Source organism: Oncorhynchus kisutch, linkage group LG19 (assembly GCF_002021735.2).
Source record: "Oncorhynchus kisutch isolate 150728-3 linkage group LG19, Okis_V2, whole genome shotgun sequence".
In the NCBI taxonomy this organism is placed as follows: domain Eukaryota; kingdom Metazoa; phylum Chordata; class Actinopteri; order Salmoniformes; family Salmonidae; genus Oncorhynchus; species Oncorhynchus kisutch.
This window is the reverse complement of record NC_034192.2, coordinates 18,174,175-18,197,398: the sequence shown is the minus strand read 5'-3', so window position 1 is coordinate 18,197,398 and position 23,224 is coordinate 18,174,175.

Below are 23,224 nucleotides of genomic sequence, written 5' to 3'. Positions count from 1 at the left end.
CCCTAAGAGGGTGGTTGGTGATAGCATGTATTTTGACAGCGGAAGTGCAGCGTATCGAGTCATGAAGCACAGTGCCACATGGAACAAGAAATATGTGCTTTTTGAGCCCATAAACCTAGTACTTAAAAACATACAAACCAAATGCTTTTTACAATTTTGTGTCATTTGATTAAAAACCAAACATAGCCTCATCTCCTCTCAGCGAAGGTAGTTTTTGTAGTCAAGACTATCATCAAGTAGTCGAGACTATCATAAAGGGTTTGGCTCGTGAGATTGCTTTGAAATATATTTTAATCACCAAAGATTTAATAAAAGATCACGTTTGGGAGCATGCCCTTTTTATATATGTAGGCTATTGTACATTATTTTAGCCAGCTCCTGTTATTATTTTGGATGTGAGTAAAAACCTCTCCATGTGGAATATATGCCCATCTTGGAATGAGACATGAGATGATCCAGTGACAATGGTGTTTATGAAATTGTTTCCTTCCTGTAACAATTGCTTGCTTTCTGTTTCGTTTTATAAAAAAACAAGCCTTTATAGGCTATTCTTACCCTACTATAATAAAATCTGGTTCAACAGCAAGGACAACAACCACCCGAGCCACTGCCTGTTCACTCCGCTATCATCTAGAAGGTGAGCTCAGTACAGGTGCATCAAAGCAGGGACCGAGAGACTGAAAAAACAGCTTATTTCTCAAGGCCATCAGACTGTTAAATAGCCATCACTAACACAGAGAGGCTGCTGCCTACATACAGACTTGAAATCTAACAAATGGATCGCTAGTCACTTTCATAATGATTACATATCTTGCATTACTCATCTCATATGTATATACTGTATTGTATACTATCTACTGTATCTTAGTCTATGCCACTCTGACATTGCTCATCCATCTATTTATATATTCTTAATTCCATTCCTTTACTTAGATTTGTGTGTACTAGGTATTTGTTGTGAAATTGTTAGATATTACTTGTTAGATATTGCTTCACTGTTGGAACTATTCACATAGGCCAAATCAACAGTAGGCCTAGACTATATGCTTATTGAGAACCTCACACACACAATACAATTGGCAGGAACCTAGTATTTTTTTTATTTGAAGAGAAGTGCGATGCGTAAAGGCCTATACTCGTTGAAGCCAATTACAACAATGTTGACTGTCAACACTCCAAACATATTGAGCAAACACTGGATGTTTTTTCTTTACTCTTGTTATTACCCATTACTGTAGCCTAAGCTATTTCATAAATGATATCAATCCAAAATGGACTAGGAAGAGAATATTCTGTGATTCCGGATTCAAATCAAATCAAATAAATCAAATGTCATTTGTCACATGCACCGAATACAACAGGTTGGCTCGGCAGGCTCCTTACAATGAAATGCTTACTTACAAGCCCTTAACCAACAATGCCATTCAGGAAATAGAGTTAAGAAAACATTGAATAAATAATAAAAATAAATAATAAAAAAATTAAGTAACACAATAACATAACAATAACGAGGCTATATGAAGCGGGTACCGCTACCGAGTCAATGTGTGGGGTACAGGTTGGTCAAGGTCATTTGTACATGTAGGTAGGGATAAAGTGACTATGCATAGATAGTAAACAGCGAGTAGCAGCAGTGTAAAAACAAAGGAGGGGTGTCATTGTAAATAGTCCGGGTGGCCAGTTGATGAATTGTTCAGCAGTCTTATGGCTTGGCGGTAGAAGCTGTTAAGGAGCCTTTTGAAAGTAGACTTGGCGTCCCGGTACCGCTTGCTGTAAGGTAGCAGAGAGAACTGTCTATGACTTGGATGACTGGAGTATTATACCATTTTTTGGGCCTTCCTCTGACTGCCTAGAATTTAGGTCCTGGATGGCAGGAAGCTTGGCCCCAGTGATGTACTGGGCAGTACGCACTACCCTCTCTAGCGCCTCACAGTCAGATGCCGAGCAGTTGCCATACCAGGCGGTGACGCAACCGGTCACAATGCTATCGATGGGGCAGCTGAGGACCCATGACACATCTTTTCAGTCTCCTGAGGGGGAAAGGTGATGTTATGCCCTCTTCACAACTGTTTTGGTGTGTTTGGACCGTGGTGGTTTGTTGGACGCCAAGAAACTTGAAACTCTCGACCCGCTCCACTACAGCCCTGTTGATGTGAATGGGGGCGTGTTCGGCCCTCCTTTTTCTGTTGTCTAACGATCAGCTTCTTTGTGTTGTTACCTACCCTTACCACCTGGGGGCGGCCTGTCAGGAAGTCCAGGATCCAGTTGCAGAGGGAGGTGTTTAGTCCCAGGGTCCTTAGCTTAGTGATGAGCTTTGTGGGCACTATAATGTTGAACACTGAGCTGTAGTCAATGAACAGCATTCTCGCTGAAGTTGATGACAATGCAAAGACAGTCAATAACCTACAGAACTTCAGAAAATGGAATGCAGTATTAAGCCATGACACGTGCTGATTGGCCAGTGACTTGACAAGCCCTCCTCACACATATGATGTAAGGATTGGAGACGAGAAGCAAGTACAGGGAGTGAACATTTAACTAATAAACAGACATGAGACATGTCTGTTACAGCGTCTGGACATGAAAAACAGAATGACATCAATGCTGACACGGGGATGAAACAGAGGAACAGACAGGTATAGGGAAGGCAATCAAAACGTGAAGGAGTATAGGTTATTCCAATGAAGCCCTGATGCGCGTAACAAAGGTGACAGGTGTGCATAATGATGGGCAGCCAGCCCATTCGCAACACCCTTCCCGCAGTGGAAATTACAAAAATATTTCGCACACACTCCCGGATCTATAGCCCTACTACCAGAGCTAAGATGTACCATTGTGTTAGGTTTGTTAAAATAGAGCCCAGAGAAGGAGACAAGGGTTATTGCTATCTGGAATCTTTGGGACGTCCCTACCTAAAACCCTAAACCTAAAGTTAACCCCTACCCTCACCCAAACCCAAACCTTAAATATAACCATACACCTTAACTAACCTTAACCCCAACCTTAACCCTTACCTTAACCATTTTACAATTGAACTTCAATGAGGTAGGGATGTCCAAAGGAACCCGTATTGCATGGACCCGGAGACAAGGGGACAGTGATTCACATTGGATTTGCGATATACAATCATTTCAAATGAGCATTGTAGATCCATAATAAGCACTTCTCCGCTCATGAAGAGTGACAATTTGCACATAAATACACCATTTGGACTGTGTGGTCGTCTATTTTGGGCAGAAAATATAGGGATCTGAAAAAAGATAATAAAGGTCTATGTAATCACTGTGGAACAATAATGTTGACAATCTAAGAAAGAGAGAGAGACAGAGAGAGAAACAGAGGGAGACACAGAGAGAGAAAGCGACAGAAAAACAGGGACTGAGACGGTCAGGAAGATAAAGAGGGGAAGACAGACAGACAAAACAACATACCTTCCCTGAAATACAATAACTAAACATTATATAATGGAGAGCAAATAAAAAAAGTATGGCTAATGTAAAAATAAACAGTAGGTCTCATGTAGAAAGAGAGAAGCAAAGTGCCTACAGCCCACTTATCTCTCTCAAAAAGGTGGCAGGTAGTCTAGCGGTTAGAGAGGTGAGAGAGGATTGCTGGCATCAAATCCTAGATGCCACTGCCTCCTGTTGTGCCTTTGAGCAAGGCACTTCAACAACGGTTCCAGTGTGGCAGCCCACAGCACCTCTCAAAAAACCTCTAAATGTGTACTTCGGAGGGGTTGGGGTAAAATGAACGATTCTGTTGAACCTTGTGTGCAATTCACCAATAAAGTGATCTTAATCACAAGGCCTTGTGTAATTGTTAGTCTTGTTCATAAATAGCTCTACCCACAACAATCAACCAAAAAAAGCGCTAGAATTTCTAAATCCACTCAACTAATAATAGAATAGTAAAAAATAAACACAATAACCATTTAAATATTCTACAGTGCTATAAATAGTCAAGCTTTTCCTTCAATTGTGCCTTATTGCTCCCTTGGCTCCTGTGTGTGTGTGTGTGTGTGTGTGTGTGTGTGTGTGTGTGTGTGTGTGTGTGTGTGTGTGTGTGTGTGTGTGTGTGTGTGTGTGTGTGTGTGTGTGTGTGTGTGTGTGTGTGTGTGTGTGTGTGTGTGTGTGGAGAGCTACTGCTATGTGAGTTCTAACACACACATGCTACATTGGACATGCCCGGTGCTGACATGGCAGGAAGTAATGTGGTCACTTTCCACTTCTCTCTCCAACAGCCAATCAGAAGAAGAGATGAGTTGCGTCGGGAGCAAGGGGGACATCGAGGCCAAGTTTTTGTGTCTTAACTACTCAGACACAAGACAATGGGATGCGTGGGAGGGGGGGTGGGCTTGCAACTGTATGGCTTAGTTGGTAGAGCATAACGCTTGCAACAGCAGGATTGTGGTTTTGATTCCTGGGGCCACACATACGTAAAAGTGTCTGTGGATTATTGTCAAAATATTGTTCTGTTCAATGTTCTCAACCTATATAGTACTCTAAATACCAGCTAGGCCTTCATTTCAAAAGATAGAAATTGCTGACACCATTCAAACCAATGAGGGTTCGGAACTTTAAAGTCAATTATCTCAGAATCCTCTTTTTGCAGATGGAACCTTATAGTCCCAAACTCTCTATATATGATATATTATTGCTCACTGGTGTGCCTATTGTCCTCACTGATGAGGGAAAGTCTCCTTAAAACTGGGACTGCTTTGCAAAACATATTTATCCACTCAAATATAAACAAAACTGTAGTTAAAAACAAAGCTATAGAAATTAAAATGAATGTGCTATATACATTAGTTGATATACAGTTGAATTCGGAAGTTTGCATACACCTTAGCCAAATACATTTAAACTCATTTCTTTCACAATTCTTGACATTTAATCCTAGTAAAAAATACCCTGTTTTAGGTCAGTTGGGATCACCACTTTATTTTAAGAATGTGAAATGTCAGAATAATAGTAGAGAGAATGATTTCTTTCAGCTTTTATTTCTTTCATCACATTCGCAGTGGGTCAGAAGTCTATATACACTCAATTAGAATTTGGTAGAATTGCCTTGAAATTGTTTAACTTTAGTCAAACTTTTTTTTAGCCTTCCACAAGCTTCCCACAATAAGTTGGGTGAAATTTGGCCCATTTCTCCTGACAGAGCTGGTGTAACTGAGTCAGGTTTGTAGGCCTCCTTGTTTGCACACGCTTTTTCAGATCTGCCCACAATGTTTATATGGAATTGAGGTCAGGGCTTTGTGATGGCCACTCCAAAACCTTGACTTTGTTGTCCTTAAGCCATTTTGCCACAACTTTGGAACCAAGCTTTAACTTCCTGACCGATGTCTTGAGATGTTGCTTCAATAAATCCACACAATTTTACATCCTCACGATGCCATCTATTTTGTGAAGTGCACCAGTCACTCCTGCAGCAAAGCACCCCCACAAAATGATGTGGGGGTGCTGGAGAAAACGGATTGGCTTTTATAAAACAATTAACAATGCTCAGACATTAAATAAATGAATATGCTTCCATAGCTCACTCAAAAACTCAAATTAGATTTATTGTGACCCATTTGAAAGATTTCAAAGCATTTGAAACACATTCCACGACAGTTTAGTTGAGTTCCACTTTAAGCTGTTATTACAGGGTTAAGGTTAACACAGCGAGTGCAGTGTGTTTGTGTTTGTGTGTGTGTGTGTGTGTGCTTATGTCCCTGGGTATGTGTGTGTGGATTCATCGGCTGCATTTTATGGTGAATTCCTCTACTTTTTAATCATATTTAGTCTGTTTAGTCATCCATACAGTGTTGTTGTGTGTCACTTAACTAGGTGTACTGATTAACACTGTCTGCTTTTGGATTTGCTAGATTTAGTCTACGCAATTTGTTTATAGTCTAACTCACTGTTTGGGTCTTTTTCACTTACAGCCAGCTGCTATGAGAGAGAGAGAGAGAGAGAGAGAGAGAGAGAGAGAGAGAGAGAGAGAGAGAGAGAGAGAGAGAGAGAGAGATTTAAATAACCTTTATTGGGTCTGGGAACCCATAACACAATCAACACTCGAACAAAACCATGGTTACACATCAATTCAAAACAACAAATCTTCCTCCACAGTAACTAAACACAACAGCCTCTGAATACCCCATACACTCATAAACAGATCAATGTTGTTAGCCATTTTGTAATAGGCAAACTCACCCTTCTGTCTCGCTGCCAACATCCCCTCCATCATTCTCACCACATCCACAGACCCCTGTCCCCAAATACTGTTCTTTTGTATCTTATATTGCTAATTTTGCTGCCCCTGACACGAAGTTAAGCAAGAGAACTACACCCCTTCGACTAAACCTGTACTTTAGCCCAAATATAAACTGTTGTGAAGGGAAAACCTCTCCCAGAGCTGAGAACCAAGTAGTGATCAGGTCAATCATTCCGACCAACCTGGGACACTGTAAGAACAAATGTGCCAGAGTTTTAGACTCAGCACAGAATGGACACCCTTCCTCAACAGTAGGATCCAAGTGTACTAGATGCATATTGGTGGCTATGGCTCCATGTATTATCCTCCATTGGAGGTCAGCTGTCATCTTTTCAATAGGCAGTTTATATAAAGACCACCAACAGCCTCTTGGGGAGGCACCTGGACCAAACACATCCGCCCACCTCGTCGATTTGACCCCTTCCAGGGAAGAAGCACGGGACACTTTTACACAGATTTCATACATTGCCTTCTTTCCTACTGACTTGAATTCTAATAGCTCCGGGGTATCGAAGGAAAGCAGCATCCCCACGTCCGCCTTGTATGCCCCCTGCCGCAGCACTAACATTCAGCCCAGGGAACACATAGCCCCTCCGTCCACCTATCAGAACTGGAAGCGTTTGTCACGTACTGCAGATGAAGTACTGGAAAGGAATTGCAGACGTCAGCTACGACCTTCCTCAGTAGGCTTTTTCTCCCAGCTCCTCCAACGATCTGCTTCTGCTCCGCATCAGATGACCCAACTTGGTACACCCCACACCTAACAGGCATGAAAACACAGCACGGGACTGGATGGCAGTGTTGTAAAAAAAAAGGTTATTCAAAAAGCCACATCCCTGGTAGCGTGCCGGCCTTACGGGACATGACAAAAACTCTCCAAACATGCATAACAGACTCATAAAATAAGGTCAGGTCAGACAAATCACCCCCTCTAGCTTTAAGAGGAAAATATGCTTGTCTAAGCCCAAACAGCTCGCTCTCCTCACCAATGTATAGGCTGTGTCAACCCAGCTAGAACCGTCACTGTACAACAGTCTCTGGGCAGCTTGAAGCCATGATCCTGGAAGAAATGTCCACCAGGCCTTGCCCACCCTCATGCAGTGGAAGGTAGATTTAATCCAATGTTGTCCAGAGCAGAAGAAATTGACAAGGGTCCTCTAAAGCTCTTGTATCTGACCCCCAGGTGGCTGTGAAATCATTACTGTGTGCCACAGGGTAGAGGTAGCTAGATTATTGGCTACCAGCACCCTTCCCCTATAAAGACATCGGAGACTAGAAACCCCCCCCCCAAACTCTTTATCCCATCTCTGCCCCACTGAATCCCCCCTGTTAACTGTGGAGCGGACCCCATCTGAAGCTGACCTGCCCACAGCGATTTGCTCTTTTTCCAATTGACTCTAGCTGAGGAGGCCCCATCATACAACTTTAAAGCGTTTGAGAGAACCTTAACATCCTCATCTCCTGTAATAAAAACTGTCACGTCATCTGCATACGCAGACAGTGCTATCGTGGGACCCTTCATTACCCCTGGTACAGAAAAAGCAGTAAGCCTCGCTCTTAAAACTTCTTTGGGATCGGTGTCCCGTCTACGGGGACGGTTGAACTAACGTAGGCTAATGCGATTAGCAATTAACAAGAAGTAACAAGAACATATCCCAGGACATAGACATATCTGATATTGTCAGAAAGCTTCAATTCTTGTTAATCTAACTGCACTGTCCAATTTACAGTAGCTATTACAGTGAAATAATACCATGCTATTGTTTGAGGAGAGTGCACAATTTTGAACATAAAAAGTTATTCATAAACAAATTAAGCAAATTAAGCACATTTGGGCAGTCTTGATACAACATTTTGAACAGAAATGCAATGGTTCATTGGATCAGTCTAAAACGTTGCACATACACTGCTGACATCTGGTGGCCAAAATTGTAATTGCATCTGGGCTGGAATAATACATTATGGCCTTTCTCTTGCATTTCAAAGATGATGGTACAAAAAATTCAAAAGAACAGTTGTTTTTTTATTTGTATTATCTTTTACCAGATCTATGGTGTTATATTATCCTACATTCCTTTCACATTTCCACAAACTTCTAAGTGCTTCATTTCAAATGGTTCCATGAAAATGCATATCCTTGCTCCAGGGCCTGAGCTACAGGCAGTTAGATTTGGGTTTTAGGCAACAAAAAAAAAAGGGGCGGATCAAATCAAATCAAAGTTTATTTATCACATGCGCTGAATACAAACAGGTGAACAGTGAAATGCTTACTTACAGGCTCTAACCAATAGTGAAAAAAGAAGTTAGGTGAACAATTGGTAAGTAAAGAAATAAAGCAACAGTAAAAAGACAGGCTATATACAGTAGCGAGGCTATAAAAGTAGCGAGGCTACATACAAACACTGGTTAGTCAGTCTGATTGAGGTAGTATGTACATGTAGATATGGTTAAAGTGACTATGCATATATGATGAACAGAGAGTAGCAGTAAGGTAAAAGAGGGATTGGCGGGTGGTGGGTGGCGGGTGGCGGGACACAATGCAGATAGCCCAGTTAGCCAATGTGCTGGAGCACTGGTTGGTCGGCCCAATTGAGGTAGTATGTACATGAATGTATAATTAAAGTGACTATGCATATATGATAAACAGAGAGTAGCAGCAGAATAAAAAGAGGGTTTGGGGGAGCGGGGTTAGGGGAGGCACACAATGCAAATAGTCCATGTAGCCATTTGATTACCTGTTTAGGAGCCTTATGGCTTGGGGTAAAAACTGTTGAGAAGCCTTTTTGTCCTAGACTTGGCACTCCGGTACCGCTTGCCATGCAGTAGTAGTGAGAACAGTCTATGACTGGGGTGGCGGGGGTCTTTGAAAATGTTTAGGGCCTTCCTCTGACACCGCCTGGTGTAGAGGTCCTGGATGGCAGGCAGCTTAGCCCCAGTGATGTACTGGGCCGTACGCACTACCCTCTGTGGTGCCTTGCGGTCAGAGGCTGTGCAATTGCCGTACCAGGCAGTGATGCAACTGCCTGGATGCTCTCGGTGTTGCAGCTGTAGAACCTTTTGAGGAACTCAGGACCCACGCCAAATCTTTTTAGTTTCCTGAGGGGGAATAGGCTTTGTCGTGCCCTCTTCACGACTGTCTTGGTGTGTTTGGACCATTCTAGTTTGTTGAACTTGAAGCTCTCAACCTGCTCCACTACAGCCCCGTCGATGAGAATGGGGGAGTGCTTGGTCCTCCTTTTCCTGTAGTCCACAATCATCTCCTTAGTCTTGGCTAAGCTGAGGGATAGGTTGTTATTCTGGCATTCCCACCTCACCACCTGGGGGTATCATCCAAGATCATCATCCAAGACAAAAAAACATCCACAAACCCAAAGGCTTTCCTTGTTTTAAACAAGTACTGATGGTCCACATGGTAAAAAGCCTTCTCCTGATCCAAAGAAAGTAAACCCACATTCACATCAGACAGTTTACAAATGTCTAAAACATCTCTTATTACAAACAAGTTATTAACAATAGAGCGGTCAGGTAAGCCCATGTAATGCTTTGTAGGTTAGCAGTAAAACCTTGAAATCAGCCCTTGCCTTAACTTCTTGCGTCGAGCCATCCCGGATCCGGGATCGTGAATACAGCCTCAAGCTCATTACCATAACGCAACGTTAACTATATGAAAATCGCAAATGAAATGAAATTAATATGCTAGCTCTCAAGCTTAGCCTTTTGTTAACAACACTGTCATCTCAGATTTTCAAAATATGCTTCTCAACCATAGCAAAACAAGCATTTGTGTAACAGTATTGATAGCTAGCGTAGCATTTAGCGTTAGCATCAGCAGGCAACATTTTCACAAAAACCAGAAAATCATTCAAATAAAATCATTTACCTTTGAAGAACTTCAGATGTTTTCAATGAGGAGACTCTCAGTTAGATAGCAAATGTTCCGTTTTTCCAAAAAGATTATTTGTTTAGGACAAATCGCTCTGTTTTGTTCATCACGTTTAGCTACGAAAAAAACCTGTATCCAGGAGTGTAATTATCCCCGCAGCTCATTAGCATAACACAACGTTAAATATTCATGAAAATCGCAAATGAAATGAAATTAATATGCTAGCTCTCAAGCGTAGCCTTTTGTTAACAACACTGTCATCTCAGATTTTCAAAATATGCTTCTCAACCATAGCAAAACAAGCATTTGTGTAACAGTATTGATAGCTAGCGTAGCATTTAGCGTTAGCATCAGCAGGCAACATTTAGTACATCAGCAGTCAAGAGATATAGTACTAAAACACTTGAGTGTCTCCCTTGATCCTAGGTCCTGGCAGAGTTGTGCAGACTCAGGACAACTGAGCTTTGGAGGAATAAGCAGATTTAAAGAGGAGTCCATAATTTGCTTTCTAATAATCATGATCTTTTCCTCAAAAAAGTTCATGAATTTATTACTGCTGAAGTGAAAGCCATCCTCACTTGGGGAATGCTGCTTTTTAGTTAGCTTTGCGGCAATATCCAAAAGAAATGTAGGATTGTTCTTATTTTCCTAAATTAAGTTGGAAAAATAGGATGATCGTGCAGCAGTGAGGGCTCTTCGATACTGCACGGTACTGTCTTTCCAAGCTAGTCAGAAGACTTCCAGTTTGGTGTGGTGCCATTTCCGTTCCAATTTTCTGGAAGCTTGCTTCAGAGCTCGGGTATTTTCTGTATACCAGTGAGCTAGTTTCTTCTGACAAATGTTTTTTGTTTTTAGGGGTGCAACTGCATCTAGGGTATTGCGCGAGGTTAAATTGAGTTCCTCAGTTAGGTGGTTAACTGATTTTTGTCCTCTGACATCCTTGGGTAGGTAGAGGGAGTCTGGAAGGGCATCCAGGAATCTTTGTGTTGTCTGAGAATTTATAGCACGACATTTGATGCTCCTTGGTTGGGGTCTGAGCAGATTATTTGTTGCGATTGCAAACGTAGGCTTTATGGCCTTCCTGTGACCTCGGGTGGTGTAGGTGTCCTGGAGGGCAGGTATTTTGCCCCTGGTGATGCGTTGTGCAGACCTCACTACCCTCTGGATAGCCTTACGGTTGTGGGCAGTGCAATTGCCGTACCAGGCGGTGATACAGCCCGACAGGATGCTCTCGATTGTACATGTCTGTGTGGGTGGACCAATTCAGTTCGTCCAGGATGTGTATGCCGAGGAACTTAAAACTTACTACCCTCTCCACTACTGTCCCGTCGATGTGGATAGGGGGATGCTCCCTCTGCTGTTTCCTGAAGTCCACAATCCTCTCCTTTGTTCTGTTGAGTGTGAGGTTATTTTCCACTCCGAGGGCCCTCACCTCCTCCCTCTAGGCCGTCTCGTCGTTGTTGGTAATCAAGCCTACATCTGTAGTGTCGTCCACAAACTTGATGATTGAGTTGGAGGCGTGTATGGCCACACAGTCGTGGGTGAACAGGGAGTACAGGAGAGGGCTCAGAACGCACCCATGTGGGGCCCCAGTGTTGAGGATCAGCGGGTTGGAGATGTTGTTACCTACCCTCACCACCTGGGGGAGGCCCATCAGGAAGTCCAGTCGACCCAGGGTCTCGAGCTTGATGACGAGTTTGGAGGGTACTATGGTGTTAAATGCTGAGCTGTAGTCAATGAACAGCATTCTCACATAGGTATTCCTCTTGTCCAGATGGGTTAGGGCAGTGTGCAGTGTGGTTGCGATTCCTTCGTCTGTGGACCTATTGGGGCGGTAAGCAAATTGGAGTGGGTCTAGGGTGTCAGGTAGGGTGGAAGTGATATGGTCCTTGACTAGTCTCTCAAAGCACTTCATAGTGACGGAAGTGAGTGCTACAGGGCGGTAGTCATTTAGATCAGTTACCTTAGCTTTCTTGGGAACAGGGACAATGGTGGCCCTCTTGAAGCATGTGGGAAATGCAGACTGGGATAAGGATTGATTGAATATGTCCGTAAACACACCAGCCAGCTGGTCTGCGCATGCTCTGAGGACGCGGCTGGGGATGCCGCCTGGGCCTGCAGCCTTGCGAGGGTTAACACGTTTAAATGTTTTACTCACATCGGCTGCAGTGAAGGAGAGTCTGCAGGTTTTGGTAGCGGGCCGTGTCAGTGGCACTGTATTCTCCTCAAAGCGAGCAAAAAAGTTATTTTGTCTGTCTGGGAGTAAGACATCCTGGTCCGCGACGGGGCTGGTTTTCTTTTTGTAATCTGTGATTGACTGTAGACCCTGCCACATACCTTTTGTGTCTGAGCCGTTGAATTGCGACTCTACTTTGTCTCTATGCTGACGCTTAGCTTGTTTGGTTGTCTTGCGGAGGGAATAGCTACACTGTTTGCTATAATAGCTAACATGTTTCGGTCATGTTTCCGGTCACCTTGCCCTGGTTAAAAGCAGTGGTTTGCGCCTTCAGTTTCGCGCTTATGCTGCCATCAATCAATGGTTTCTGGTTTGGGGATGTTTTAATCGTTGCTGTGGGTATAACATCGCCGATGCACTTTCTAATGAACTCACTCACCGAATCAGCGTAATCGTCAAAGCGGAACATATCCCAATCCACGTGATCGAAGCAGTCTTGAAGTGTGGAATCAGATTGGTCGGACCAGTGCTGAACAGACCTGAGGGCGTGAGCTTCTTGTTTTAGTCTCTGTCTGTAGGCTGGAAGCAACTAAATGGAGTCGTGGTCAGCTTTTCCGAAAGGAGGGCGGGGGAAGGCCTTATATGTGTCGCCGAAGTTAGAATAACAATGATCCAGGGTTTTACCAGCACTGGTTGCGCAATCGATATGCTGATAGAATTTAGGGAGTCTTGTTTTCAGATTAGCCTTGTTAAAATCCCCAGCTACAATGAATGCAGCCTCAGGATATGTGGTTTCCAGTTTACATAGAGTCAAATAAAGTTTCTTCAGGGCCATCGATATGTCTGCTTGGGGTGGAATATATATGGCTGTGATTATAATCGAAGAGAATTCCCTTGGTAGATAATGCGGTCGACATTTGATTGTGAGGAATTCTACGTCAGGTGAACAGAAGGACTTGAGTTCCTGTATGTTGTTATGATCACACTACGTCTCGTTAATCATAAGGCATCCCCCCCCGCCCCTCTTCTTACCAGAAAGATGCTTGTTTCTGTCGTGAAGAAACCAGCTGGCTCACCGACTGCGATAGCGTCTCTCGAGTGAGCCATGTTTCCGTGAAGCAAAGAACGTTAGTCTCTGATGTCTCTGGAATGCTACCCTTGCTCGGATTTCATCAACCTTGTTGTCAAGAGACTGGACATTGGCGAGTAGTATGCTAGGGAGTGGTGTGCGATGTGCCTGTCTCCAGAAGCCTTACCAGAAGACCGCTTTGTTTGCTCATTTATGCCGTCGTTGTTTTGGGTCGCCGGCTGGGATCCGATCCATTGTCCTAAAATTGTGGTCCGATAGTCCAGGATTATGAGGAAAAACATTAAGAACCACATCATTTATTCCATGGGACAAAACTAGGTCAAGAGTATAACTGTAACAGTGAGTAGGTCCAGAGACATGTTGGACAAAACGCACTCGATGATGAGTCGATGATTGAGTAGCCCTATTTTGAGATGTGAGGTATCACATGGCAGGAATGGAGGAGGTGTTTATCCTAGTGAGATTGCTAAGGCGAACACCGCCATGTTTAGTTTTGCCCAACCTAGGTCGAGGCACAGACACGGTCTCAATGGGGATAGCTGAGCTGACTACACTGACTGCTAGTGGCAGACTCCACTAAGCTGGCTGGCTGGCTAACAGCCTGCTGCCTGGCCTGCACCCTACTTCATTGTGGAGCTAGAGGAGTTAGAGCCCTGTCTATGTTGGTAGATAAGATGAGAGCACCCCTCCAGCTAGGATGGAGACCATCACTCCTCCACAGGCCAGGCTTGGTCCTGTTTGTGGGTGAGTCCCAGAAAGAGGGCCAATTATCTACAAATTCTATCTTTTGGGAGGGGCAGAAAACAGTTTTCAACCAGCGATTGATTTGTGAGACTGCTGTAGAGCTCATCACTCCCGCTAACTGGGAGGGGGCCAGAGACAATTACTCGATGCCAACACATCTTTCTAGCTGATTCACATGCTGATTCACACAACTGTTCTGCCTGCGGCTATTGAATCCTGACCTGTTAACCGGACGTGCTACCTGTCCCAGATCTATTATTTGACCATGCTGGTCATTTATGAACATTTGAACATCTTGGCCATGTTCTGTTATAATCTCCACCTGGCACAGCCAGAAGAGGACTGGCCAACCCTTATAGGCTGGTTCCATTCGGTTTCTTCCTAGGTTTTGGCCTTTCTCTGGAGTTTTTCCTCGCCAACGTGCTTCAACACCTGCATTGCTTGCTGTTTGGGGGTTTAGGCTGGGTTTCTGATATCACTTTGAGATATCAGCTGATGTACGAAGGGCTATATAAATACATTTGATTTGATTTGATTTGCGCTTGGTGACCTCTGACTGTTTCATCCTAACATCGTTGGTGCCGACGTGGATAACAATATCTCTATACTCTCTACACTCGCCAGTTTTAGCTTTAGCCAGCACCATCTTGAGATTAGCCTTAACGTCGGTAGCCCTGCCCCCTGGTAAACAGTGTATGATCGCTGGATGATTCGTTTTAAGTCTAGTACTGCGGGTAATGGAGTCGCCAATGACTAGGGTTTTCAATTTGTCAAAGATAATGGTGGGAAGCTTCGGCATCTCAGACCCCGTAACGGAATGAGTAGAGACCAGAGAAGGCTCGGCCTCAGACTCCGACTCGCTGCTTAATGGGGAAAACCGGTTGAAAGTTTCTGTCGGCTGAATGAGCGACACCGGTTGAGCATTCCTACAGCATTGCCCTCCTGATAAAGTTCACCCTGAATACTCCTGGTTATTACCTCCCATCATGACACCAACGTCTTTCCAAAGGCATAATTAAATGTAAAGCTGTCCCGAACCAAAGGTATGTTTGCCTCCCACATGGCACCCTATTACGTACAGTATATAGTGCACTACTTTTGACCAAAGCCCTATGGGCTCTGGCCAAAAGTAGAGCACTATATAGGAAATAGGGTGCCATTTGGAATGCAAACAAATGTGTGTCCTCTACACAGCTCCTCTATACCTGTATGACTAAGAGGCAGGCAGCGTGAACTGATAAAGGTTGTTACTAAGCCTCTAGATAAACTCTTGACTGCACCCTCAAAGAAGCCCAAGATCAGCCAACCACAATGGCTACTGGCATAATACACACACACACACACACATGGACACACACATACAGTGCCTTAAGAAAGTATTCACACTTCTTGACTTTCTCCACATTTTGTTGTTGGGATTAAAATTGATTTCATTGTAATTGTTTGTCACTGATCGACACGAAATACTCCATAATGTCAAAGTGGATAAAAAATTTGACCATATGTAAAAATATATGTTTTTTAAATACAGAAACATAACACTAATATATCTTGATTACATACAGTAAGTATTCAACCTCCTGACTCAATACATGTTAGAATCACCTTTGGCAGTGTGTTGTGTTTTATTGGATATTGTCCTGCTGAAAGGTGAATTTGTCTGTTGGAAAGCAGACTGAACCAGGTTTAGCTCTAGGATGTTACCTGAACTAAGCTCTATTCTGTTTATTTTGTCTCCTTAAAAAACACCTTTGTCTATGCCGATGACAAGCATACCCATAACATGATGCAGCCTCCACCATGCTTGAAAATAGGAAGAGTGGTTCAAGTTAATTTATTTGCCTTTTTTTCCGGTTTTACTTTTTTCCCTCCTTCTGTGTGGGATCTTGTTCTTCGTTTCTGTGCAGTTAGTTTGCACAAAGAAGCTGTTCGGTCGTTGTTTTCTTTATTGTTTTGTTTTGTCTAAAGTTTCACTTCAGCAATAAATATTATGTGGAACTCAAGGAACGCTGCGCCTTGGTCTCATCCTTCCGACGACAGCCGTTACAAGTACGCAAGTATAAATACCATGGGACCACGCGGCCATCATATTGCTCAGGATGGAGACGCGTTCTGTCTCCTAGAGATGAATGTACTTTGGTGTGAAAAGTGCAAATCAATCCCAGAACAACGGCAAAGGACCTTGTGAAGATGCTGGAGGAAACTGGTGCAAATGTATCTATATCCACAGTAAAACGAGTCCTACATCAATATAACATGAAAGGCCGCTCAGCAAGGAAAAAGCCACTGCTTCAAAACCACAATAAAAAAGCCAGACTACGGGTTGGAACTGCAGTCCTCTGGTCTGATGAAACAAAAATAGAACTGTTTGGCCATAATGGCCATGGTTATGTTTGGAGGAAAAAGGGGGACGCTTGCAAGCTGAAGATCACCATCCCAACCGTGAAGCACAGGGGTGGCAGCATTATGTTGTGGGGGTGCTTTGCTGCAGGAGTGACTGGTGCACTTCACAAAATAGATGGCATCATGAGGCTGGACAATTATGTGGATTTATTGAAGCAACATCTCAAGACATCGGTCTGGAAGTTAAAGCTTGGTTGCAAATGGGTCTTCCAAATGGACAATGACCCCAAGCATACTTCCAAAGTTGTGGCAAAATGGCTTAAGGACAACAAAGTCAAGGTATTGGAGTGGCCATCACAAAGCCCTGACCTCAATCCTATAGAAAATTTGTGGGCAGAACTGAAAAATTGTGTGCAATAAAGGAGGCCTACAAACCTGACTCAGTTACATCAGCTCTGTCAAGAGAAATGGGCCAAAATGCACTTATTGTGGGAAGCTTGTGGAAGGCTACCCAAAACATTTGACCCAAGTTTAACCATTTCAAGGCAATGCTATCAAATACTAATTGAGTGTCCCGCCCTGGTCATTGAGAGACTTTTTATTCTCTATTTTGGTTAGGCCAGGGTGTGACTTGGGTGGGCGTTCTATGTTCTTTTTTCTATGTTTTTGTATTTCTTTGTTTTTGGCAGGGTATGGTTCTCAATCAGGGACAGCTGTCTGTCAATGTCTCTGATTGAGAGCCATCTTAGGTAGCTCTTGCCCACATGGGTTTTGTGGGTAGTTATTTTCTGTTCAGTGTTTTTGTTGCACCTTAAGGAACTGTTCGTTTGTCAGTTTGTTGTTTTTGTTCAGTATTCTTCTTTATTAAAATTATGAATACGTACCACGCTACACTTTAGTCCTCTTCTCCTTCTCCCGATGACAATCGTTACATTGAGTGCATGTAAACTTCTGATCCACTGGGATTGTGATGAAAGAATCAAAAGCTGAAATAAATAATTCTCTCTACTATTATTCTGACATTTCACATTCTTAAAATAAAGTGGTGATCCTAACTGACCTAAGACAGGGAATTTTTACTATGATTAAATGTCAGGAATTGTGAAAAACATGAGTTTAAATGTATTTGGATAAGGTGCATGTAAACTTCCGACTTCAACTGTACATGACATACTAGTACCGAGTTGATGTGCAGGGGTCTGAGGTAATTGAAGTAGATATTTACGTATAGGTAAGGATAAAGTGACTAGGCAACATGATAGATAATAAACAGTATTAGCAGAGTATGTGATGAGTCAAAACAGTTAGTGCAAAAAAGGTCAATGCAGATAGTTAACCAATATCTACCCGGAATAACTATTTAGCAGTTTTATGGTGTAGTTAAATGAGAATTATGCTGAATATAATAATAAACTACATTCATCAATCTGACTACATTATTATGTGAGTAAATGCAACAGGCCCTGTGCGCCTCTGGAGGATCTAGGTCAAGGTAGTGAGCCTTGCATCACCTCTCAGTATGACTATAATGAACATGTGCCCATCTTGCAGCGTTATGCAATTATTAGGAGGCTAGATACAAATAGCTAATCCTGGTGACCAATGTTCTAGCATTCATTTCTTGAGTTAAGTAGACCAGGGATGTCAGGATGGAACCCAAGCATATGCTTCCTGTGTGTAGTGTGAATAACATTTACCAATATACCTACTAAATTATGAACGTATCGTCAATCAAAGAATTTCTCTGTAAAACGTGCAGTGCATTTATTCAATTCAACTAATAGGATTAATTAGCCATAAAATAATTAACACAATTATTTGGTCTCAGTAGCCAAACCCTTCATCGACAGCCTTGACTACTTCACGATTGCATTGGACAGATTAAAAAAAAGCCTTATAATTGAGAAGAGAGGAGGCTGTGCTTGGTTTTAAATCAAATCAAATCAATTGGGAAAAAACTTTGGTTTTTTATGTTTCTAAATACGAAGTATACAGGCAGCAAAAGCACATCGTGTGCTTCACGGCTGGATAGGCTACATTTCTGCTGTCAAAATTAATGACATAACCAACTGTGCTATAACCAGCTTTTGGTTGGTCATAAATATCCCCATCAGCGCTGCCTGAAATTAGCACTGTGGATCATATTTTTAAGACACACCTCAAATATTTACCACCTGCCCATCTGACCACAAGCAAGCTGATATAAGAGAGGTATATTGCCGAACCTGGCGTTAGGGCTGGAAAATGCCAGTGACATCAGTCTTTACATGACGAAATTGCAAACTAACGTGCGTTTGACACTAGCGCCGCCTTAACGCCGAAAATAGAGCCCTTTGACTCATTGACAATTTTTAGGGCCTTTCTCTGACACCACCTAGCATAGAGATCCTGGATGGCAGGGAGCTCGGCCCCAGTGATGTACTGAGCCGTACCCACTTCCCTCTGTAGCGCCTTGCAGTCGCAGTCGCATGTCAAGTCGTTGCCATACTAAGTGGCTTCCATACCAAGTCAGTCAAGTAAAGATACTCTCAATGATACAGTTGTATAACTTTTTGAGAATCTGTGGGCTCCATGCCAAATCTTTTCATTCTCCTGAGGGGGAAGAGGCATTGTCGTGTCTTCTTCATAATTGTGTGGACCATGAGGAATATGGTTCCTTAGTGATATGGACACCTAGGAACTTGAAGCTCTCGACCGGCTCCACTACAGCCCCGTCGATGTGGATGGGGGCATGCTCAGCCCTTCGCTTTCTGTAGGCCATGATCACCTCCTTTGTCTTGCTGACATTTAGGGAGAGGTTGTTGTCCTAGCACCACACTGCCAGGTCCTCCTCCCTATAGGCTGTCTCATCATTGTTACTGATCAGGCCAACCACTGTGTCATCAGCACACTTAATGATGGTGTTGGAGTCGTGCGTGGCCACGCAGATGTGGGTGAACAGGGTGTCCACTAAGCACGGAACGGATCGAGAACCCAATTCTCACTTTTGGTAGCCCAGATGATCATATGCATCATCTGATGCAAAATGCATCATACGAGCCAGATATTTTGTATTTTGAAAGATACATATCTTGAAAACTTGATTGCTGACATGCAATTTTGGGACTTTTTGGGACTTTATCAACAATAGACTATTGAAACAAATACCAAAACATAGTTTTTGGGTGGAGTTTTCCTTTAAACTACAGACATGAAGCATGGCTGACTGAACTCTTCTGAAAAGAATTAGCCAAATAGACTCGTTAGCTAAAACAAAGAAGCTTTAAGGAAAACAGTGAAACTCAAGGTTATTTATAGCATACTGTATGCATAAAGTAAACTTTCACACAGAGCCTAAAGATACTATACTTCAGAGATAGCCCAACCTAGATACTTCCGATTAAACGTAAAGTGACAGATGTTTGCCTCGTATGATTATTTTTCACATTTTGTTTCAAGTCAATCATTTAATTGAATCATTCAACAGTATGAACAATGCATGGTATATTATTCAAGACAATTGTCCAGGGCTACCTTTTACAAACCAAACATCTGAAGACATTCCTTACATGCAAGAAATCTAAATTGTTTATGGATTATCTTAACTGTTTCTGATTAAAGTCAATGAATGAGATAGATAATTGGGAAGGCTTGTTTGTAGAGTTTAAATTGTGTAGGCTTATGACAATGTGTTTCAAATCGCCCCCTTATCTCGGATATAGTACACTACATTTGACCTCTGGTCAGAAGTAGCACACTTTGTAGGGAATAGGGTGCCATTTGGGGTGTAGTCTGGGAATGCATCATTAAGAGAGGTAGGAGTAGTATGGCAGATAGATTCAATGAGCTTAACTAGATGCTTCTGGCTTCTCCCTTAGAGAGAGGTAGGCTGCATCCCAAACGGAACCCTTTCCCCTATATAGTGCACTACTTTTGACCAAGACCCATTGGGCTCTGGTCAAAGTAGTGCACTATATAAGGAATAGGGTGCCATTTAAGATGCAGACGAGGAGTGATCGGCGCTTGACCTACTTTCTCTCTTGGTCTGACCTGGAAAAGAGATTAAATGGCTAGTTAATTATGTCAATAGAGATTTACCTGAGTGAAGCGTAGAGATAAATGGGTCACAGAGAATAGAGAGATCCGGAGCTAATGCTGCATCTACTGTACATGTCTACAGTATCTACTCAACCTAATGTGTAATAATATGGCCATTTAGCAGATGCTTTTATCTAAAGTGACTTACAGAACTGTCAACATTCAAACAACAACCAATCTGCATGCAGAAGTCTATCTGTTTTTTTTGTACCTTTATTTAAGCAGGGAGTCATGCTGAGACAACGGCATCTTTTACAGAAGATCCCTGCATGAACATATCAATAAACATCCATTACTGTAGTGTATGATATACCATTTTCTAGCTCTGAGTCTCTACTTTTATCCAACGTAAAAAACAACATTTCAAATTTTGCTACAAAAGTCCGAATTGAGACGGTTGGGTCAAAAATAGAGGGAATGAGACGATAAGAAAATCGCTGATAAGGCCTCAGCCTTTTTCCAGAGAGAACAACACTTCTAACAAGATAACTTTTAGCAACTTCCTCTCTGTAAAGTTTAACAGGGGTTGATCTTTTCTAAATGAGGATATTGTTCTGTTCAGTAGCAGTAGGTGCACAGCTTACAAATTCAACCTAACAAAGCTAAAAGACGAGCTGCTTTCTCACTGGTGAGTTCACATGTGAAACCACAGAACAAGTATCTCTCATTACTCCAAGGTGTCTTACAAAAGCTCCTGGCAGGGAACAGCCTCTTGAAGCCAGCTTTCGACAATCTGACCTAACGGATCCGGCTGAGGATTAGAGGAAACATATGCGTCTTAATTTACGAGGAGTGAGGGATCAGGGGAGAGAGGGGGGGGGGGGGGACGAGAGAGAAAAATAACATTAGGGGACCAGTGTGCCAAATAAAAGACACCTGATATTAAACTATGTGAGATTTACAGATAGAGTGGGGTGCATGAGGGGGTGGGGGGGTGTATCTTCAAAGGTGGGTCCCCTGACACACATTAATGAATGAGTGACAGTGTAGTGTGCACCCCAGGACAGTAACAGAACAGAAGGAACACATGGTGCTACAGAGATGATTACTGGCTGCTACAGCTCTAACTCTAGGCAGAACACCATGAACCAGGCTGGCATTATGTGAACTGGGCCTGCCTTGGTATACACTCTGTGCATGTCTTGACCTATATTTGTTCAATGCACACTCTGGATAAGTGTGTCTGCTAACTTGCGAAATTGTCAAAATAAATAAAAACAAACTCTATTCTAGTCTATGAAACAGGTACTCAGTCAGCCACAAATTAGTTCAAAAGCACAAAGTAACAACAGTCATTACCTGTAAGATATTCACGTGCCAATGAGAAAATGTGAATATTGGCAGTGCTCTAATATGTGTCGCATGTGCTTAGCTCCGTTTTGTACCAACAATCTGGGACAAGCTTGTCTTCGGTGGGTAAAACAGATATGGTAACCCGTGCACATTTTGGATGAAGGTGAAAATGAACTCTCACTCGCGCACACACACACACACACACACACACACACACACACACACACACAAAGGGTTTCCTTTGGGAAAAGTTGGCTTAGGAAGATTTTTGAAGGACCCAATAAAACTTCATTTTCACACATTTGCCAAAATTCAATTCATGGGAAACTATTGCGAGTGGTACTGTATGTGCCAGAAATGAAAATCTCAGTTAGAAACTGAGAAAGAGGGGGAATCTAAAGATGCAACAAGTAGGATGGGTTGCTATTATGACTAGGATTGTGCCTTTGGCATCTGGAAAATGAAAGAAAGTTGATATGAAAACCAATAGAACTGGAGAGAAATGCAGATTTTAATGGCATATTAGGAAGTCTTTAAAAAATAATTGCCTCCATGGTCGGATTTTGCCTAGGCTACTTTGAAGCAAGATACGACATGCCTCATAATATGAAGAAAAACATTCAGGTTTCAAGCAATTACTTTCCATAACGGAAAGTATATGTTTTCAAAATGCATACTGCCTCCAGCTCACGTTGCAAACTAGTTGGTGACACGCTGATAGCCTGCTTACCGTTGCCTATGCATTTGAATGACGAATGGGAGGCGTGCTTCAATTATTAGTTGAGAAATAAAAATTATAGCTCCTTTTAATCGTGGCCATCCAATCTACAATTTTTTTTTTTTTGCATTTAGAAGTGTTGCGCAATGACTAGGTTTCAAAGTAGCACGTTTCACTCCAGAAGCAACAAGCTGAGGAGCTGCATCAGAGCTCTAGCCTTTCAGACAAGTGATATTCCGCATGTAATAAATATAATACACACACCCCAATGTAATTCCACCAAATTTAGCAAATTAACCCATTGACCAATGCGCATGACTACCCAATTTATTTACATTGACTGATATTCCCATAAATTACTAAAAAGCATTCATTTGCAATGGGATAGTTTTTTTTCCCGGTCAATTTGGCCAGCAACAATTTGATTTATCGGCTTAAAAAATGTATCAAAAAACAGCAATTACCCACACTGATGACTAGAAACACACGGTGATTTTGGAAGTTTGAAAAGGTCCTGAGAACATTGATATACTGTATGGCTTCCTCAGCACTCACCCCCAAAAATTAAAGCAAAATTCCACGACTGGGAGTGAACTCCTGATGCTCAGAGCCAAAACACACTGCTCATACCACTGCACTATG